Source organism: Gekko japonicus, unplaced genomic scaffold (genome assembly GCF_001447785.1).
Source record: "Gekko japonicus isolate JY-2015 unplaced genomic scaffold, Gekko_japonicus_V1.1 scaffold505, whole genome shotgun sequence".
In the NCBI taxonomy this organism is placed as follows: Eukaryota; Metazoa; Chordata; class Lepidosauria; order Squamata; family Gekkonidae; genus Gekko; species Gekko japonicus.
The window spans coordinates 377,042-386,135 of record NW_015169788.1 but is presented as its reverse complement, the minus strand read 5'-3'; positions in this window follow the sequence as shown (position 1 = coordinate 386,135).

Below are 9,094 nucleotides of genomic sequence, written 5' to 3'. Positions count from 1 at the left end.
ACTGACCCAAGGCCACACCAGCAGCTGCATGTAGAGGAGGAGTGGGGAGTCCAACCCAGTTCTCCCAGATGAGTCTCTGCGCTCCTAACCACTACACCAAACTGGCTCTCAAAATGTGCAGCAGGGGAGGAACTTTGGTGACTCACTGGTTCCGAAGAAGTGAGGCAGGGACTCAGGACAGCTCCTCCCCTGCCGCAAATTGTGCCAGTCCTGAAGGTGCTCCTGGACTAGGGCTCTTTTCTGCTGCTGCAGACAGACTTCGCATAACTCTTTGCACATCTCCCATGCAGAGATGTGCTTTCTGGCTGGAATCTGAGTGCAGGTGAGCCAAGAGTTCATGGTTGCCTCCTTTCCACATGAACGCACATGAAGCTGCCACATTCAGTCTCTCTAAGTCCTACGGCAAGCCACCTTGAGTCAAAAGGAAAAGCAGGCCGTAAGCCCTGAACTACATAAACGAAGGGATCGTCTTGTAGGCAGTACTAAAAGCCACTGGTTCAGAAATGTTCACCCACCCACCCCACCACTGAAGGGGAAAACTCAGTATACAAAGAAGCAATTTCTACATATTCTGATGGTAAATAAACTTTGTACTTCTACCGAGGGTCACCAAGAGATGCGACAGTAAAATCGCAGTTAAATGTTGGATCAGGCCGATGGCCCATCCTCTTCCACTGAGTCACAGCCCCTTCCTAAAGCTGTCTTATACTGAATTAACCCATCAAGACCAGCCTTGACTACTCAGGCAGCAACTCTCCAGGTTCTCGGGTGGAGGTCTTTCACTAGAGATGCCAGGGATTGAACCTGGGACTTTCTGCATGCAAAGCTGAGGCTCTTCCACTAAGCCACATCCCCTTCTATCTCCTTCATGCTAGAAAACTACACTGGGAGCTGGAGAAACCACCATTGTCAAATTCAACGTGAGGAAATGTTGAAGCCACAGGTTTATAGACAAGCAAGGTAAAGGTAAAGGTCCCCTTGCTCGAAAGCCAGTCAACTCCGACTCTAGGGTTGCGGTGCTCATCTCCGTTTCAAAAAAAAGCCACCAAGAAGACAGAGCATCCCTTGCCCCAGACCAAGAGTCCGTCTGTACCTTGTGGCTAATATACATTCCTCTTTCAGGGCAGGGGGTAGGGTGGGGGTACGCATTATAGTTACTCCCTTTTCCTTCCCTTTAAAATGTATTTCATTTAAAAAATAAAACAATAAAACCCAAAATGTATTTTATTATCTTAGGTATTAAAAATTATGATCAGGAAAATTTTAAAAATTATATAAAGAGCACACTTTGCGTCTAAACAGAAACACAGTCACTAACGTTTGCATTCTTGTCCCCACCCCAAGGAAAGGAAAAAAAATGCCACAGGAGGTGGTGGCATCTACAAGCATGGACGGCTTCAAAAGGGAACTGGATAAATATACGGAGCAGAGGTCCATCAGTGGCTCTTAGCCACAAGGTACAGATAGGGACTCTGGGGCAAGGGATGCTCTGTCTTCTGGGTGCTTGGGGGGGGGCAACAGTGGGAGGGCTTCTGGTGTCCTGGCCCCACTGGTGGAACTCCTGATGGCCCCTAGTATTTCTGGCCACTGTGTGACACAGAGTGTTGGACTGGATGGGCCTTTGGCCTGATCCAACATTGGCATCTCTTATGTTCTCATGAACAAGAAGCAATTAAGCAGGGAGGATTGGAAAATGCTTTAAAACAGTAGGGGCAGGACAGAGACTTTACTTTCTCTTTGGATGCAAAGTGTGCTTAATTTTTTTTTTTTAAAATCCATGATGGCAATTTTATACTTGGTTAAAAATAAAAATAACGAGCACTCACTTTTGCTGCAAAGGGAAACGGCACCCCACCCCGACCAAGGATCCGCTCAGTGACCCCTGGGTTACTGGCACCACACGTGGACAGGAAATAGCTAAGTGCCCCCAGAAGAGCCCCACTGGATCAGGCCGGTGCATCCGGTCCAGCATCCCTGTTCACGCAGCGGCCCAAACGGCTGCCCTGGAGAGCCGGCAGGGAGGGCAGAGAGGCCCAGGCCTCCCCGGGGGTGCCTCCGAGCCCCCAAGACTGGCTGCCTGCCTGCCCCCTTGCAAAGCCCCCTGTGCCTGCGGCTGCCCCTGTGCCTGCTGGCAGTGAAGGCCCGGCCTCCAGAGAACCGGGAGCCGGTAGAGATTCCTGCTTGTTTCTCTGGAAGCCCGCTGGTGGCGTGTGCCAGAGGAGGCCACCTGCTGCTGCGGTGTGTGGGAGAGCAGGAAACCCGGGGGGGGGGAGCAGCAGCAAGGGGCTTTCTCTTTTGCAGGACGGCTGCTTTTGTGGATCCGCACCTCCTGTGTGGTGTGAGGATTTGGCCCGGAGTGTTTCGTAGGAAGGTCTCCGATGGGCAGCGACTGCTGTGCGAGGGACAGCCCCCGGGGCTCAGGGGGGCCCATCTCCAGAGCAGTGGCGTCTCACCCGCAGGGCAGCTGTTCCACGGCCCAAGGTCTGCCACAGGTGGTGAGCGGGCAGCGTGTGCCGGCCTCCTCGTGTGCCGGGAGGTGTTTGTTGTTGGGGTGTGTGTGTTTGGTGGAGATCTCGCCCCGTCCTGCACCTGCAGCTCTGCTTCTGTCCTGCCTGGGATTGCTGCCCTGGGCACGGGGCCAAAGAGGCTTCCTGGCCGGGGCCGAGCGGGATCCTTCTGCTGGCTCCTGGGATGTCTCCCTGGCCCTCCCGCCTGGCAGGGCACCTTCCTGGCTTTGCGTGGTGTTGGTGCTTTGGGTCGCTACTCTGTGCCTTTCCAGCATCCGTTCCGTCGCTCCGCTGAGCAACGTGGGAGCCACGGGCTTTTCGCCACAGACAGCTCTAAAGGGGGATCCGTGGAAGACATATCCTTTAGTGGCTGCTAGCCATGGTGACCAAAGGGAACCTCCACGTTCAGAGGCAGTCAACCTCTGGCTTCCAGGGGTAAGAGGCACCATCCGGGGAAGGCCTCGGCCTCTCTGCCCTTTTCTTGGCCCCTCCAGAGGAACTGGTTGGCTACGGTGTGAGGCAGGAGGATGCTGGACTAGATGCCCCCCTCCCCCCCCGCTGGTCTGATCCGGCAGGGCTCTTCTGATGCTCACCGGTGCTGAGCAGTGATAGTCCGGTGCCAGCGCTGCTACTTTGGACCAGCCTCTGGAGGGCTCGGCTGCCATTCCGTGGACTTCTCTTGCCTGCTCTGCTGGTGGGCAGTGCCAGGGAAAAGCTTGTGGAGGGGGGGGGGCATGTGGGTGGAGCGTGTCAAGATGTCCGGGAGGTCCAGCAGTGGGGCCAGGACACTAGAAGCCCTCCCACTCTTGCCCCACCCCGGAAGCACCAAGAAGGCAGAGCATCCCTTGCCCCAGACCGAGGGTTCCTATCTAGACCTTGTGGCTAACAGTCCCTGATGGACCCCTGCTCCCTTTGGTGGCACAATGGAACCTCTAGGCCACCGGCTGCTTGACATTCGTCAAGGCCCCTGCTTCAGGAAGGGACCCCTCGTGTCATGCTCTGCAAAGCACCGGGCGCACGGACGGACTGACGGACAGCTCTAGGGAGGGGCACCAGCCCCCTCTCCCCTCACCCCACACGCTGTCCTGCCCTTTCACAGATGCAGATGGGTCAGGGTACCGCCCCTCCGCTCCCCCTTCTCAGGGGGCCTTGGTGGAAATGGACTCCACTGCTGGGTGGAAAAGGGAGTGTTTGCCTCAGCCCCCAGCCAGAGTGGGGGGAGGAAGAAGAAGAAGAGGCGGCAGCAGAGGAGGTGGAGGCTGGATGTATGTCCCGCCCTTCACTCGGAGCGGCTTCCAAACTCCTTTCCCCGTCATCCTCCCCACAACAGACACCCCGTGAGGTAGGTGGGGCTGAGCCACCGCCCCTTCTGCAGCCCAGCCCACCGGAACCTGTTGCTGTGGGGTGTTCCTGACGTGGGATCTACTCCGCCCGCCCCCCCCCCGCCTTCACAGGCCATCTCTATAGGTGCCGGAATGCCCGCCTCAGTGCCTTTCCAAGGGGGAGGCTGAAGTTCTAATGCCCTGGGGAAGACCCTCTGCATTCATGCCCGCCCACGCCAGGCCTGCCACTTCGCACCTCTGTCGCCCTCTACCCCTCAGGGCGCCTGAAACAAACCCCAGCAGGTCTGGCATTTTACCTGCGGCCAACAAGTCCTGAGCGTCTTCTAGCCTCTGCGTTGCTTAAGTGATGGCGGAGGGGATCGCAGGAAGAAATGAACTGGATCGGGGCCTCCAGGTGGGCCCCTCCCTCCCTCCCTCCTCCAGAGGGAAGAGAGGCAGAGTGGTTGCTTTGACCGGGCAGTGAGGCACAGACTGCCATGGCCAGCAGGGTGGTGGAGGCGCAACCCAGCAGGGATGTTGGGAGAGACCCAAACAGGTCTCCCCTCTCTTCGCATTCCTCCTGAAAGCAGATCAGGACATCCGCCCTCCACCACGCCATTTGCTCGGTGTAAATCCACTCTCCAAAACTGTTACAGGCCCCCACAGAGGAAACACCCCCGTGCCTTTTGCCTGTCAGGGCAAACAGAAGCTGGGGGCATCGGGGGAGCATCCCACCCCCCCCCCCAACGCTAGGCCGGATCCCGTTCAGCCCCTCCTGGAGGTTCCCCCCCCCCTGCTTCCCTTTCAGTCCAAAGCAGCTCCCACTAGTCGGGGAAATGCAATCAAAACGTTGGCAACTTCCCGCCGGAGCTCAGCTCCCTTTCCACTGTCCAAACTGTCAACAGGCGACAGACGGGCGCCACAAGCAGCCTGCAGGATCCTGCCCCCCCAGGCCCAAAGCCACAGCCCCCCACCGCAGCCGGCCCGGGCAGGGAGGGGCGCAACGGCTCAGCGAGGCTGGCAGGGCTCAAAGGAGCCACTCAGGAAGGCCAGCCAGCCGCCCGGGAGAGCGGGGAGGGTTCTCCAAGGAAACCAGGCTGGCGGGCAAGGGGAGGTCTACAGCCAGCCGCAGGTCCCAGGAGCAAACTGGCCAATGGGGCTGCGGTCGCAATCCTGGCCACCGACGCACACACCACCAATGCCAGCTGAGAAGCTGACCGCTGCGTGTTGCACGCGCCCAAACTCCCAAGAACTGCCCCTCTCCGTGTGCATGACTCCAGAGGCTCCCCACACCCCCTGGGGAGTGTCCTGTGCTTAGCAGGACTCCTCCCACCGTGAGCGGAAGCCACCGCCCACCCCTGGCCCATCCCAATGGGTCAGCCCCACTCCTCGCCCGGCACCGGCACTTGCGACAAGGGGCCAGGGGTGGCCGAGAACTTGGTGCACTTGACCAACGGCAAGCCTGAGCCCCTCTGCCTGCCTGCCTGCCTACTCTGTGGCACCCAAGTGGGCGCACTCCACTGCCCCCACCCCCCCACCCCAGCCAGAGGGGACAGGAGGAGCAGTGCTCAGCCCCCCCGCAGAGGCCCCTCTTCCCCTGGCCGCTGAGGACCTACATTTGGGGAGGGGCTGCGGCGACCCGGAGAAGGGTGGGCATGCAGAGACTTCAGCCAGTGGCAGACGTCACTAAGAGGCATGGCCTCCTCCTCCTCCTCACCACGCTGTGGCCACGTCCAGGTCCGACTGCCGCAGCACGCGCTGCTCGCAGGATGCCTGAAGGGAGGCCCTCTGCATGGAGAGAGGCAGCCAACCTTCGGATGTCGCTGCCGGGAGGGAGGCAGGATCAGGGGGGAGGGCCTCGGCCTCCCTGCCCAGTTTGTCTGGCCCTCCGGGGCAGCTGGTTGGGCTCCTGCGTGAAAGAGGGGACCGCGCTTGAGGGACCCTCGCTGGTCTGGTCCTGCCGGGCTCTTCTGACGGGCCCCGACACCCGTGCTGTCCGGCCTGACCACCAGGCCCCAGGGCCGCCCCCGGCTGCAGGCCCTCCCGTGGTGGTTGTCATGCCTCAGAAGCAAAGGCCCCCCTCCCCTGGGCCTTCTGAGCCAGCCACCGAGACCACCGGCCCTCTTCCCACGAAGGGGATGCTGGCGGGACCTGTTGATTGTTTCTGCTCGGCTTGCTTTTAATGCCTCAGCTAGGAGGGCGCGGTATGCATCTGATAATAAATAAGTTAAACGCTGGAAGCAGGTAGGCTCACGGTGGAGAGCACAGATACTCCAAACAGCCCGTCTGTGTGGTGGTGGCGCGATTTCAAACAGAAACATCCTCTCGGCCTTCAGCTGCATCAGTCACCGGCAGGCACCGTGGCAGAGCAACCAGCTCCCCAAAGCCCCACAGCAGAGTCCAGGAGAGACCTGCCCAAGCAGACCTCGCACTCCGGAGGGGAGGCAGGGGGACTGGCCAGTGGGAAATGGCCCGGGAGGGGGCCCGGAAGCCTGGGGGGCTAGCCCCCACCAGAGCCATCCCAACCCTGGGGCAGCCCCACACAAGGCAAACACCGCTACCCACCACCTCCCTGAAGACAGCGCCCACGGCCACACGCTCAGGAGCAACCGCCATAAGCCAGCCCCAGGAGGAAGACGTGCCATGTGAGCCCAGCTGGACCCACGGCAAGCCAGCTCCTTTCCCCCACCTCTCCACTCCGGGGCAACATCTGCCTTCCAATTCACCCATTCTGGGGTCACCCACCGAAAAAGCCCTGTTCTGAGGAGACACCCTGAAGCATGTGCAAAGGGTCACCGCGGCTGCGGACCACACAACGCAGGAAGGAGGTGGGCAGGGACGGGCAGGGATGCAGCCAGACTCACGGGGACGTGGGAAGGACCCAGGAGGAGCGTCCTCAGCCCGGCAGGAGGGTCCTGGAGGACGTAGAGAGGAGGGTGGCTCTAAGGAGACACCCCCCCCCCAGGGGGGCAGCCCCAGCACAGGCTGCTGCGCTCCGGATGGAAGCCGCGAGGCAGAGAAGGCAGCGCAGTCGGCCCCGGTGGGGTGGGGAGCTGCTTCCCTCCCCCCTCCCGGCTGAGCCGCGCTTGAGCCTCAGGGCCTGGCACAAAAGCTGGGCAGGGCTTTCCGCAGGAATGGTCTCTCCCTCTGCCCCACCTGGAGCCCGCCCTACCTGCCGCTTGGCTGCCGGCGGGGCACAGAGGTGGGCCAGCTCCTTCCGGCCAGGGGGCGCCTTCCCTTTGGAGGTCTTCTGGGGGAGGCAGGAAGCAGAAGGCCTGGAGATCAGCCAGTGGCCCACGGGGGCCCGATGCAGGCCAGGAAGAGCCCCTGGGGCCCCCTCACCCCCACCCCGGGCCCCTGAGCGGCAGAGGCTGGAAGGGAATCCACAGGGAACCCTGGCCCCACCCCCAGCCCGGGAGATCTGCCTGTTCCCCCTGCAACCGTCTCCATGGAGGAGAGGAGGAGGCTCCCCAGTCAACTGGCCGGACGACAAGCCTTTTGCCAGCCCCTGGCACGCCTGCCTGCCTGCCTCCTGGCCCCAGGGAGAGAGGAGCGAAGGCCGGCAGGGAGGAGCCCCCACCCCCCACCCCTGCTGCAAGGGCTGGGACCAGGAACCAGAGAAGAGGGGCGTCTGTGGCTTCCGTGACAGGCGGGTACCCGCAAATGTGGGTCTCTGGGGGGCAAGGACAGCTTGGGGGGGCTTCTGGGGGCCTCTGCAGAGAAGGGGGGCACAGTGGCCTCAGGCCCAGACTCCAGGGAGCGGCCCTTGGGGAAGGGGCCGGGGTGGTGCTGAGGAGAGCCCTCCCTCGGGATGGGAAGCTGGCAGGAGGAGAGGTGAGAAGCAGCCCCCGTGGGTGGGGTGGGGTGGGGGGCCGGATGCCTGTCTTACCTCTGAGGGGCCTTTTGCTCCTCCCAGCTGCTGACCTGGAAGAAAGCCAGAGACGCAGGATCAGGGCCAGGCGAATGGCGGGAAGAAGCAGTAGGGCAGTGGTGGCGAACCTATGGCACGGGTGCCAGAGGTGGCACTCAGAGCCCTCTGTGTGGGCACACGTGCCATCGAATTAAAGTGTCGAATTCTCTGCCAAATAATTTTAAGTGAATGAAAGCATTTGGGATTGCTTCCCTTACTTTGTTTGGATCATCTTAAGTTAATGTCTGAGTTGTTTTTTCTAAAGTAAAACCTCAGGATTCAGAAATTGCCGTGTTGGCTCTTTGCGATAAATACGTGGGTTTTAAGTCGCAGTTTGGGCACTCGGTCTCTAAAAGGTTCGCCATCACTGCAGTAGTGCCAGGCTTATGTGACCACCATGTAACCCCCCACCACCAAACAGGGGCCCTTGGGTCGTGGTGGGGGGGCTGGGGCTGTCCACCTCAAGGCCTGACTTGTCTGTGGAGGGAAGCTGGGCAGGCCTCTTTGGAGCTGTGGCCTTATTGCCATGGGGTGGGCTGGAGCCGCGGGCAAACCAGGTGAGCTCGAGGGGGGGGGGCTGGAAGGAAGGAGGCCTCCCCCGGCAACCGTTGAGGCCCTCCTGTGAAATGGGGGCGAGGAGAGCCCCACCTGCTGCTCAGAAGGGACGGGCGGGGAGCAGAAGTGGACCAGGCTGGTCTTCTGTAAGGCTGAGCAGGTGCCCAAGCGGGGGGGGGGGGGGGGGGGAGCCTGAAGACCGTGGGTCTCCAGAGGTTTCCCGGCAGGCCAGCTGACCAGCAGTAAGACCAAGGGGCTAGAGGCCGCCAGAGGCCATCCAGCCCACTCCCCGCTCCCCCCCCCACCGCCCAGGCGGCCCGGCCCTGCTTGGCCAAGCCCTCCCCTGGAGCCTGCCCAGCTGGCACCTACCTGCCCAGAGGCTGGGGGGCGGCCGCCCTGGCAGGGAGCAGAGGAGGAAGAGGGCCCAGACGCCCAGGGAGCCCAGCACCAGCCCCCCCACCCACGCCACGCGCAGCCAGGCAGGGTCGCTCAGGGCTCCCCCGGGGCTCAGGAGGGCCATCCTCGGCCCGCAGGCAGGCAGGTCTGGTGCCACGCCACGCCAGGCCCAGCCAGCCGGCCGGGAGGGCGGGGGAGGGAGGGCGTGCCGGCCGGCCGGCCCCCTTAACCCTCGCCGGCCCAGCCCGTCCCCTCCGCCCGCCCGCTGCTGGCCCAGATGGGCTCCAGATGTGCACGGCCCGCCGCCAGGCCGCGCCCGGTGACTCAGCCCGCCAGCCGGCCTGCCTTCGCCCTCCCCTCGGCGGCGGCGGGAACAGGATGCGCGGCCGGGGGGGGGGTGGGAG